Source organism: Macrobrachium rosenbergii, chromosome 8 (assembly GCF_040412425.1).
Source record: "Macrobrachium rosenbergii isolate ZJJX-2024 chromosome 8, ASM4041242v1, whole genome shotgun sequence".
In the NCBI taxonomy this organism is placed as follows: domain Eukaryota; kingdom Metazoa; phylum Arthropoda; class Malacostraca; order Decapoda; family Palaemonidae; genus Macrobrachium; species Macrobrachium rosenbergii.
The window spans coordinates 60,106,964-60,119,696 of record NC_089748.1 but is presented as its reverse complement, the minus strand read 5'-3'; the positions used below and the strand labels follow the sequence as shown (position 1 = coordinate 60,119,696).

Sequence of the window (12,733 nt, the reverse complement as noted above, 5' to 3'; positions counted from 1 at the left end):
TGCAGAGATCGTGAACATAGATATATTTATCATTGGAAAATAATTTGATATATAAAGGAATATTATAATGTTCCACTATCATTGTTTGCTAAAGTAACCATGCATGGGTTAAACACGTGTTATATGCGTTTCATCCGTGCGTATGGTTTATATGAATTTGTGTATTTTTTCCTTGATCTTCGAGCAATATCTTATACATTTATTTATTTTTTTCTTTTGTTAATTTTCCTCCCTGAAATGTTCTCTCTGTTGGCGCCCTTGAGTCTAAGGCCCCGTCCACACGGTCGAGCTCTGCTCGGTAAACTTTGCCTCTTTGCAGGCTAAGCCTGTCGTACGCATTTATGCTGCTGTCCGAACGACGCTGGTTGGATAGTGAGGGCCTGGCGGTGACTGACTCAGGACCGAGTTGTGTACAGTATGGATCGTAAGACACGCAAGAAGAAAATCGCGCTGTGTATTATTGTAGCAATGTGTGCAAAGATAAAATCGACAAGGCAGAAAAGGACGTGGTGTAGAGTGGCTACAAAGAAGAAGATAGGACGTTATTTGACGATATTGCGGGAACTGAGACATGGCTATGAATCAGATTTCATCGACTATATGATAATGGACCCTAACACCTTTTATAAACTCTTATCGAAAGTGGAACCATATAGAGCATTTCAGCTGAAGCCCGACTACATGCAACATTACTATTTGTCAAAGGGATGCAGCTACCGATCACTACAGTCAGACTAGAATTTCCAAGCATAATGTACTAGACTGACAGTTACCGTAGCATTACAATAAAGGATGTTAGTATATTTGGTTTTCAAAGTTCCCAAAAGTCATACATACCTGACGTATTCATTATGAAGGGTAAAATAACGGGAAACTCTTATTTTCCTTTATTTATTTGTGAAGGTTTTAGATGAAATTGCGCTTTACGGAAACTTTTCAGTAGGTGACGTCTTTATCCGTTTACCAAAAATATTTCCTTCAGTTAACATCCCTGCTGCAGGCAAAGCCTCGATACTTCGATAAACATTAGGAAAGCCCTATACGAAGCTTTGCTAGCCGTTTCTCCGTCTCTGACGTCACACCGAGCAAAGTTCGCAGAGCAAAGCTCGACCGTGTGGACGGGGCCTATAAAGCGTTTCGCTTTACTATCACCACTTCTGCTAATAATGGTAATGTAATATAAGCCTGAAAACGTAAAACCAATTGGGGAGGATGTGAGGTTGGTTTTTTTTATGTTTTCAGTTCTACCTAGTTAACAACAAACTAAGATACAGTTTGATTCTTAACTGCGAGACTTTTCTACTTATTTTCACAGTAAAAGTTACCATTAGTTATCATTTATATTATGAAAATGATCCCAAAAGGAACCCGAAGAGTTTTTGAACCAAAAGAGATAATGGCAACTAATGCGGTGTCCGCAAACTCTCGTCAAGTGAATCCAAGGAGTTAAGGTGGAACAAGTGCCAGTCACATTCTGTTCTTGATACGCGTCATGCACCACTAGTACGGTGCTCACCTCCATCCAGACTTTGACTGGCCAGACACAGCCGTGTTGAAAACTGAGCAAAGATTTTGTTGCCAACAGCCTATCCCTGGCAAAAAGTCTGGAGTGGACTGATTGATTTTGTAGATTTTAGGCATACATGTCAAACATTGGGGTAACTAATGCCATTCAGCGCTGAAACGGAAACTGACAGTGAAAAAGTTTTAAAGGTGTAACAGAAGGAAAACCTCGCAGTTGCACTATGAATCAATTGTTAGGAGAGGGTGGACAGTAAGACTAAAGAAAAAAATATGAACGGCGGTACAGTCAGAGGAATGAAAGATGTTGCAGTTAGGGCCCGAAGGGACGCTGCAAAGTACCTTAAGTAATGCCTACATTGCACCGCATGAGGTGCACTGACAGAACTACCCTCTACGAGGACGGACTTTACACTTCAGTTTACAAAATAATTAAAGTTTCATGACTATGTATAAGGGTCATGGGAATTAAGACCTAAACTAATCCAGACCTTGAGCTATATCCACCCTATCCAAAAAGCAAGTCTTGCATTGTAGGAAGACTAATTTTTTTCTGTTGGCATTAGAGTTAGTTTTATTTAGATCAAGCAATCTTTACCCTGCACAAAATCTAGCTCCAAAGCGTAGGCAGTAGCTATTTTTACATACAAAAGTCCAGTTGTACAAAGGGCAACGATGTAAAGGCCTTTACGGGAACACTGTAAAAAGGCCCCTTACGCAATCAGTCAAGTTTACCTACAGGCCTAACGCAAGAAAAACCAACAAGTTTCTTGGATAATTTAACTTTTCCTACAAATTGCGTAGTCCACTACGTGACGTAGCCATACAAGGTTCATTGTCAAGAGTTTCTACCTTACAAGTTTATGGTTAAACCAAGACAAGTATCTAAACCACGAGGGGAACTGCACACTCAACCCAGAGAATGCTTGCATTTTACAAGAGAATAACCGACAACAAAGAATGTAAGATTTGTGTCAGAATATTTCCGACAATTGTACAGTAACCACTTCGATATTCAAACCTTGGTGTTAGAATAAAGTATTACTTTAGACTGGGTGGTAAACACTTAACAGTATAGCTTTACATCAGTATGCAAGGGGATGGTAGTTTTTTTCGGGAAAATAATTCTTTGAAGACTTAAGAATTTTAGTGCACTTCAAAAGTTAACATTAGTAAACCTCACGTAACCAAATTTTAGGGTATAACTTTCGAGGCTCCTATTTTCAGGCCATTACCCTCAGCTATAAATAAAATTAGAGTAATATACTAACATTTTCATCCATCCATGGACTAGACATTTTAGCAAGAATTATGTAATGAAGTTCACCTTACGAGATGGCACAAGAGTCAATTGGCATCATCCACCTCTATTCCTAGCCATTTCTTCAGATACCGTAATGTTAGGTTATAAAATCAAGGTTATAAAACCAAGTTAATGAAAAAAACCTCAGTATATATTTCTCCCGTTCACATTAAGTACATTCAGATGTTTCACTGTAATCCGTCTCAGGCGAGGGTGGAATCAGGTGATAACTTTAGATTAGAAGCTGGAGCTGCCAGATCTTGCTAGAATTCTTGTATAAATCCTATCGGGAACAATGTCGACAAATGCCCATACTAAAATTGCCAAGGCTCTGCAGGTTGTCTGGAACTGCCAATCTTGCTAGAATTTTTGTACAAGTCATATCGGGAACATTGTTGACCGATGCCCATGTTAAAATTGGCAAGGCTCGTTCAGGCTGTCTGTTGGGAATAGCAAGGGAATAGCAAAGAAAAATTACGTTTAAGTCCAAATGCACAAAATTTTGTATTTGGATCTATCAAAGCCCAATTTATCAAACTAACTTAAGTCAAAGCTCTTGGGAATAATGATCCAGTTCAGACGCAGACCTTAAAATTACTTAGCAATACCGAACTAAAACTAATTTTCTCAGATTAATATGCAACATCAAGCCTCTCCCTATCTTAGAAAATGAAGATTCCAAATTTCCCTACACATTCATTACATTCTATAAAACACTAAACATTCATTACATTCTATAAAACACTAAACATTCATTACATTCTATAAAACACTAAACATTCATTACATTCTATAAAACACTAAACACAAGTAAAAAAACATTACAATGTTTACCCATATACATCCCAAGCAAAGAAGTCTTTTCAAGTTACGTCCAGTCAAAATTACTACCTATGATGCTTATGGTTAAAATATAAGTCGAAAACAAAGCATTAGGAAACAAATTTCAAAGGAATTTTGAAGGCTGACAAATTGTTACCGACGAGCTTAAAAAAATCAGTTAGCTACAAGTTTTGACGATTAGAAAAGTTTTTAAATTTAACGTGATCCACGGACATTAAATCACTGCAGTGAAAACGTGAAATTACGTGGCCCAGTGGCTATCTCAGGCCTTGGTAGCAGGAATGTTCCCTTGGGCCAAAGGGAAAAAATTGTACCTCTGTGGTGGGTGGGTGGGTGGGTGAGTGCGTGCGTGCGTGCGCTACACCTCACCGCTACACCCCTCTACTTATAATGCATCTCTAAAATCTTCATTTCCCAAACACAACACCAGCCACGGCAAGATTAAAAGCAAAACCTACCTCCTATCAATACTGTGTAACACTACCAGGTTTGAACCTTATGTATGGTAACTCAACACACATTGAAGTTGTAGCATGAACGCCCCCTTTACAATGCTAAAATAGTGAAACTAATACTGAAATCACAAAAATTAGCATCTGCCAAAAAATGTCAACCTCAAACCCGCCCTAAAACAACCCGCCTAAAAACGACACCCCAAACCCGCCTAAAACCACACTCCCAAACCCGCCTAAAAACCACACTCCCAAACCCGCCCTAAAACCACACTCCCAAACCCGCCCTAAAACCACACTCCCAAACCCGCCCTAAAACCACACTCCCAAACCCGCCTAAAAACCACACTCCCAAACCCGCCTAAAACCACACTCCCAAAACCGCCCTAAAAACCACACTCCCAAACCCGCCTAAAACCACACTCCCAAACCCGCCCTAAAACCACACTCCCAAACCCGCCTAAAAACCACACTCCCAAACCCGCCTAAAAACCACACTCCCAAACCCCGCCCTAAAAACCACACTCCCAAACCCGCCCTAAAAACCACACTCCCAAACCCGCCTAAAAACCACACTCCCAAACCCGCCCTAAAAACCACACTCCCAAACCCGCCCTAAAAACCACACTCCCAAACCCGCCCTAAAAACCACACTCCCAAACCCGCCCTAAATTTTGCGGCTCTGTATATGGTAGACATTGTCTACCATATACAGCACCTTGGGCCACCTTTGCCAGGACAGCACCAGCCACCCTGACAAAAGGTGGCCCCTTTCGATTTTTAGAAACACTGACTTCAAATTTAAAATCTCACTTAATAACGAATTGATCATTAAATAACTAAATACTTAAGAATATTTAATTAGAAAATTTACTCAGCTCAGTCCTACATTAAAAAAATATTCCAAAAAATCTTAAAGAGGGCAATCGTTAATTACAAAACAATCGGCAGTCCAACTAAAACCAAAGTCTAGTTTACTTGAAAATATGAAACTTCCGGTCTGTCTTACCTGTAGAAAGTACTGGCCTGTTGTTAATGTACAAGGAGAACAGTCATTTACGCCAACTCCTATGTGGGATTTGAAGTTTCCGACTCTTACCTGAAATTGAGTCCTGTTTAAATTGCAACCAAATCATTATATTAGGATCCATTAACACTAATTTGGGCAAAGTTAGGGCATAGAGTTTTACTGCTTTTTCACGGTCAGTAATTTTAACAACTTATAACCAAATGATAATCATGAGCATGAATCCCGTAAAAATATTAAACTCCGCGATACCTGCATATAACAGTTATTCACATACAACGTGGTCAGAATCTATACAGCCACCATAAATAAAATAATGAAAAACTAGTCACAAAAAAAACCCTTGCTCAACATTACATACGAAAACGTCACCCATAACTTTTTCGGGAAACTAAAGTAAGACCACGAAATATAAAACTTAAAACATTAGAAATCGCGATCGCCATCGTAGGACATCCCTACTATCAACAAGTAGTTTCTTCACAGACAATCACCTACTGAGCCAAAGTAATATGCAAAAACATCCCCAATTAAACTTAAACCTCGAACAAACAAAACAGCAACTAACACTACCGTTGAGACTGAAGAAAGTAAACGCCTACGAATGTCCAGGAATAATCCTCAGCCAGCGACACACCACGCACAAGGTCTCTACAGTAGACGTCCGTCTCACTTCCGCCAACGTCACGCCGGTCCCGGTGTACACTAACATAGTTGCCCCTTTCCAGTAACAAAGTCAGATTTCACGTACCACCTTCGTATCCATGGACGTTGGAGCGCGCGTGAAGTGGGTAACTGCCCATTCCCCCGTAGGATGGCAAGTTATAGTTTCCAAAGATGACTTCCCCTTTTCCGAGTTTCTCATGCTTTACGGTTCCGCTTTCATGATAATTGTCTGAATGGATCGTTTTACTGCTCGGAATATCGGCTGTATACATTTTCGAAAATTTTGAGTAGTGCATAATATTTCGCTGGTTCCCTTAACTCATTCTGCGACAATATTTAATGCCTTCCGGCAAGTCACTTATTCTCATTGCATTATTTAAGGATATATATAAAATTTAGTAATCAGCATTTCAGGACTATTATTTTTCGAGATATGTTCAAGTACTGGCCAAATCTTCCACATGTTTTCGTAAAACCAATTGTTTACGACTTATGATTCTTCATCCAAGCAGAAATATTCCATGAATTATGTAGGTGAAACAAACATTTACTATAATAAACTTTTGCTAATATTGTCAGTGTTATTGTTTCTGTATTAATATACTGATACCTACTATTATTTATATTTTTTTATCTTTTATTTTAAAATCATATCAAGTACATTTTACAAACAAATACATATGTTATATATGTAATTTATGTACAAAAAATTTACAAAATAAAACATGAAAATAAATCATGCACATCAAAACAATTCCTATCTATTTTTCATAAACTTTAAAATACACAGGTGAGGTACTTATCTGTAAAATATGATTTTAATATTATTTTTATTAGTATCATAATTGTTCTAGAGTCACCGTTATATTGTGCAAAATGATTATTGAAAAATTAAGTGATTTTGGTTCCTATATTTGGTAACTAAACTTGAATCAAATTCAGTTTATATTATTCAAGTCATAACATACAGATTCAAATAATGCATCTCACAAATGTTAACCTGTTTCCCAATCTCACAGGATCATCGACAATGTACGAGTTCCTTCACTTGGCATGGCTTGCAATTTGCAAATGAATATTGCTCACTGAAAGTCCAGCGTGCCTCGGGATAAGCTTTTTCAGTTGCGCCATACAAATGTACCAATGGTACCGATAAAAAAAAAAAAAAATAAATAAAAAGCTCCATTTACCATCCCTTTGAAGTAAATTTCGTTACTTTTTCACGATAGGTACTATGAAAAATTGTATTTTTACAATCCATTAAAGGATATTTCTTGTTTTTGTTCCATTCAGATGTCGCTAGTGTCTTCAAAGGGAATTTCTGTTGTTTTCCCCTTTTAGGGTGTTGGTAGGGGGGAAGGGGGACTCGATTTACCGAAATGAATCAGGTGCACACTGCGATAATTGTAGTTTTAATAAATTCTCGCGTTAACTCACAATTAGAATATACCGGTATTAGACCTTTTGAGATAGTTATTACATTCAGCTAAATGCAGGCGTCCCGGAGATTTGTTTAGTACTCTCTTTTACCAAAATGATAATTCCTCGTTGGAAGACTCGGTAGAGTTCTCGGTTAGCACTCTGCTAGGCCCGAGTTCGAGTCTTCGGCCGGCCAATGAAGAACTAGAGGAATTTACTTCTGGTGGTAGAAATTCGTTTCCCGCTATAACGTGGTTCGGATTCCACAATAAGCTGTAGGTCCCATTGCTAGGTAACCAATTGGTTCTTAGCCACGTAAAATAAGTCTAATCCTTCGGACCAGCCCTAGGAGAGCTGTTAATCAGCTCAGTGGTCTGGTTAAACTAAGGTATACTTAACTTTTTACCACAATGATTCCGTTAGAAATCAAATAAAAATACTGGTAAAGTCATATACCATGTTCCATTTAACCACCTTGAATCATTATGGACCACCATACCTAATCACATTCATACAGACAGCGCCAGCCGTTGCACACGACAAAATATCCACGACGGTCACTTCAATCCTTCATTGGGGAATTAAAATGAACTTATCCTGAGCAGGTCACGCAACGAGGAAGAGAAGGATTGTATTTAAAGGGAACGTCTAGAAATAAATTAAAACATTAAATAAAACTGAGCTTGCAAACGAGAACTAAGATTAAAGTTGTAAATAACCAATTCATAAACAGCTGTCGAGGATTAACTCACAGAACAATGAAAATGCACAGGAAAATTTACTGTTACTCTATGAATATGAAATCACTTTCAAGCCCAGAGTTGCCTAATGCATAAATTATGAAAGCATTTTTATCGCTTATCGTTGATATTTTAATTTTAAGAGTATGTTGTCGGAATTTGCCAACTTCCCTTTTCATGAACATAGAACTTCAATGGGAGCACATTCTACATTATTCATATCACGCTGCGTATGGCCTTAAGACATAAAACAACAAAGACGTGAAAGGTATGATTTTATGACTTTACGAACAATTAGTTCCAGGCAAGCATTAAGATTATTTCCGCTTGAAACAATCACAATACCTTCATTTTCCAATATAAAAATTCTATAGCAATCGAAAGAAATAGTGATTTTCTTCTGGATTATTTGCTTCTGGATTATTTGCGCAAATGACTGGAGCATCTAATGTGCTATCTGTTGCAGTTCATTATCTCAGGATCCACATTTACTAAAGTTGCATCTGTTGATGGCCATATAACCGATGTTCTCCAACTTTATGCTGTGTCCCATCATATATATTACGTCCTCTATACACATTTCTTAAAAATGTTAGTTTATTTTGAACAACAGCGAGCACAACAACAGCAATTATAATAATAATAATAATAATAATAATAATAATAATAATAATAATAATAATAATAATAATAATAATAATAATAACAATAATTTCTCGAATAGGTCACTTATTTTCTCTAGTTGACTGATTACTTTCATCCTTCTGCAAACTCGAGCGCATGAAAGATAAGTGGGAATGCATTTTATATAATTAACTTTTAATATAATAAGTTCAAACTTTCTAATTCGTGACTGCCATCATACAAACTACACAAATTCCTATTAATCTCTGTGCACTCGGCATGATTACGTTGCAATGAAAGATACTAAAAGAGATCAAATAAAGCCATCTGGATCTTTTTAAAAGAGAAGCTTTTTTATCCGCTCAGTCATAATTGGACTGGAGGATACGTCATGAGAAAGATTTCCCTTTCAGAATCCGAATCGCATTACGATAATTTAGCGAACGCTTTTTCCACCCGCAGTAAAGGTCATGGAGCCTTAATCACTCAAAGCTGACTGGACATAACGATTTTCTTCTTACTTTGAATTATTAGCACGGCAGAGTACCTGTTTGATTGAAACGTATATTTAAATGGCGGAATATATGCAACAAAAATCGTCTTCACCTCTCGTCTAACAGTTTCTGTACTCATTTATGGAGAGAGAGAGAGAGAGAGAGAGAGAGAGAGAGAGAGAGAGAGAGCCATAATCAGCTTACTACACCAAGTAGAGGGATTCCTTCTTCATGCACAAAATATATAATTTTAACCTATTTTCTGGACGTAATATTTTTGGAATTATTGTGTCCCTGAATCGGACTAACTTTTTTTTCTCTCTATCCTGCAGCACACCTGAACCTTTTTGGATGTTATTTAGGGCAAAGCACTAATATTTGCATGTGCCTCTGTAGCGGTATTTTTTAGGCAAAATATTTATTTACTTATTTCTGTTGTTTTATTTACTGATCCCTTTTGTTTCTAGAAGTCGAATGGAGAATTATACCGGCAAGGAGAAACAAGTTTGTGAGAAACGGTCAATTACTTTTTGGTTCATCATAATCACTCATAAAACATGAAGTGTCTAAAGAACAAATCTGCATAAAATAAACAAATTTGAATATACATTAGAATCACTATTGAAGCAAAAGAATTGCTTACGAAACATTCGCATTCAAATGTCGATGGAGTTATTTACCAGAAGTCAAGTGCCTGTGTTATCACCATGAATTACCGGTATTTGAAAAATTACACCACACTAACATTGTAATCTAAGGCGATTGCAGCGACCATTTGCCTTTGTGAAACATTCAAATGGTGCAAAATAAGGAGGAACTTACTTCCTCCTATTGTTAAGAATAGGCCGATCTACCATTAAACGACCAGTGTATTCAGTTGGATAAAAACGGCGTGGGGGGAAGGAGAGAGATGTAGCTGGAGTTGTATGTGATAAGAAGATGCCAATCAAGCTAAAAAAGTCAAGATCTATATTATAGCACAGTGATTAGACCGGTGTTAATGTATGGACCAAAAACATGGGCTCTAGGAAGAAAAGAGGAAGCTAAGCTTGAGAGAACAGAGATGAGAATGCTGAGGTGGATTATGGGAATATCGCTACTTGAAAGATTGCAAAATGATAAACTAAGAAGAGCAGGCTTAGTAAAGATAACAGAGGTGATAAGAGAGTCACGATTGAGATGGTATGGGCATGTGTTAAGGATGGATGACGAGGAGGGAGTGAAAGGGCTTGGTAAGAACCTGTCAGAGGAAGAAGATCGAGAGGGAGACAGAGAATTAGATGGTGAGATAAAGTGAAGGAAGATATGGAGAGAAGAGGTTTGGCGCCTTTGATAGAAGGCAGCGGAGAAGGCGCATCAGGCAACCAACCCCTTAACCGTGGGAACGAAGAAGGCGGCTTCTGCGCGTCGCAAATAATTGTGCCTCAGCTCAAGGTTTTCATAGAGCATTGTTTTACTAATACACCCTGACGGATATAGGGAAACACGGGCCGGACTACTTGAATGAAAATGCAAATATTAATCCCATGAGGAAAACTGGTTATTAACCCTGAGAATTTACGATAGGCACGAGTGGCTCTTTATTGTGTTCCTCGTCTTTCAGTTGCTCGTTACTTCTAAGGCCGGGTATTCACGATCAGGTTTACTTGTCAGTTCATCGAATCTGACGTTAAAACTTACGTGTAGACAACAGTTTGTGGGCAGAGTCAGTCCACTCACCAGAACTGATGAACTGATGGCATTACCTAAAGTTCTTCCGACCGACTGACAGGTGATTGCATGTGTGGACGGGTAAGCAACGACAGTTAGCCGCTGAATTTCGCCTGGGAAGGATCTGAGACGCTCGGACCCGAATATGAATAATCTATGTTAGGCCTAATTCATTTCATTGTCAGACCCTGCGGCGCTACTTGAAAACCGTTGTGAGTGCAAATCATAAAATAAATATTTTTCTAAATATTTCCATTTGATACAGACTATATGGTATAGGCCTAGACCAGGAGACTTGTAACATCTCCTTATGAAAGGTATTACAAATGAGAGTACGCTTCATGATCCATTTTATAAATAACTGAGCTACCATAAACCTACACATCTTCACCAATCATTTGGTATAATTTTTTGGTTTATTTATGTACAGTTTGAACAATTAATTATTTTGTAATCTAGATTCACATCCTGCATCTTTCAAAGCGAATGGAATCCTGCCACTTCTTCAGGCGGGAATCAGTGCAAGACCGCGGTGAAGAATATTACTGGAGTACCAGTCGTTAACACTTATGCCACTTGAGAGAATGCTTGAAATTCTCGTCAAATTAATGGAATGTTACGAAGGAACCTTCGTTTTTAATGTTTATGCGGCTACACTAAGAATGCATGAGAACTGCATTTTTCTTCACAAATGGTTCTATATACAGTAGCTTAGACAAGTTGTAATACTACGCCGTAGAAAATAAATCAAGGGAGGTTCCAGCTTATTCTCTCTCTCTCTCTCTCTCTCTCTCTCTCTCTCTTTAAGCGAAACTACCCACACACACTGACGAGACGGAACCGATCACCAGGAAATAATCTTTTGATGTCGACCGTTATTGGCCTTTTATCCTCCAACGACGGATCTCTTATGTGACCTAAATTGTGTTCAGCAAATGGACGGTGTGCAGGAGCAAAGGAAGCAGCAATATTGGGTGATGTTACGCATTGCTGTCATATCGGGGTTTACCTAAGTAATGTTAAATTAGGGAAAAACAAGTAAGGCATATCTTAATTTAAAGATACCCCGTAAAAACTTATAGGTTCTTAATACTCTCTCTCTCTCTCTCTCTCTCTCTCTCTCTCTCTCTCTCTCTCTCTCTCTTCAGTGAGAGTGGTCTACATAAATTTTTCCAGGGTTTTCCTGGAAAGCAAACCTCACAGATTTGAAGATGTTTTTATCAGGCAATTGTCAGTGAATGTGTTGATTACTGATCTCGGTGATCTTGAATGTCGTGGGAAAAGACTGAAAAGTCTTCTTTATGATTCACTTCATATATTAAAAATTCGAAACATTAAGGAGGAAAACAAAGAAAATTATGTGTAAGCGCATGAAGTTTCCAACACTGCGTTATAATTTTTCTTATACACACTTGTTCTTATGTGCTTGAAGATATGTATGTTGAAAAGATAATTATGCATAAAACTAGACTATCACACAACGGCACCAAAGATTAGAACATTTGCTGAGGTAACCGAATTGTCGTGCAGAATACGAACTCTCTTCCTTTTTTTTTTTTCTTTTTAACAACGCAAAGCACAATACAAAGCAGAACGTTATTAGCTCACAAACGGGCCGGGTAACATAATAGAACCACTAGTCTCCGAGTGGAACAATATTCCCATAAGTAACCTTGAGACAGCTAGAATTGTACGTCACAGAGCGTTTCTTTTACTTTGCTAAAGGGAAGTACTGTAAGTCATTGGGCTGTTTGTACTTTCAAGATAGCTATATGTACTGTTTGAAGCTACTCTCAATATTTAAATGATTTTTATGAGATTGAACATTGTTTTTTTGAAATGGCATTTTTTCTTGGTTGGGAAACCATAGAACAATTGTTGTTACTTAGCAAGTGAAATGACCTTGAAAACATTCAATTACCCTCTTAACAAAA

General features: G+C 37.9%; 1 long non-coding RNA gene across 1 annotated transcript; it reads right to left on the bottom strand.

Annotated features, from left to right (window-relative positions):
• Positions 1–2,962: 2,962 nt before the first annotated feature.
• Positions 2,963–5,944, bottom strand: LOC136841273 (uncharacterized). Its single transcript, XR_010853863.1, has 3 exons — positions 5,720–5,944; positions 5,129–5,218; positions 2,963–3,264 (listed from the first exon to the last, which is right to left on the bottom strand). It is a non-coding gene; the product is annotated as an uncharacterized lncRNA (long non-coding RNA).
• Between the last annotated feature and the right edge of the window lie 6,789 nt (positions 5,945–12,733).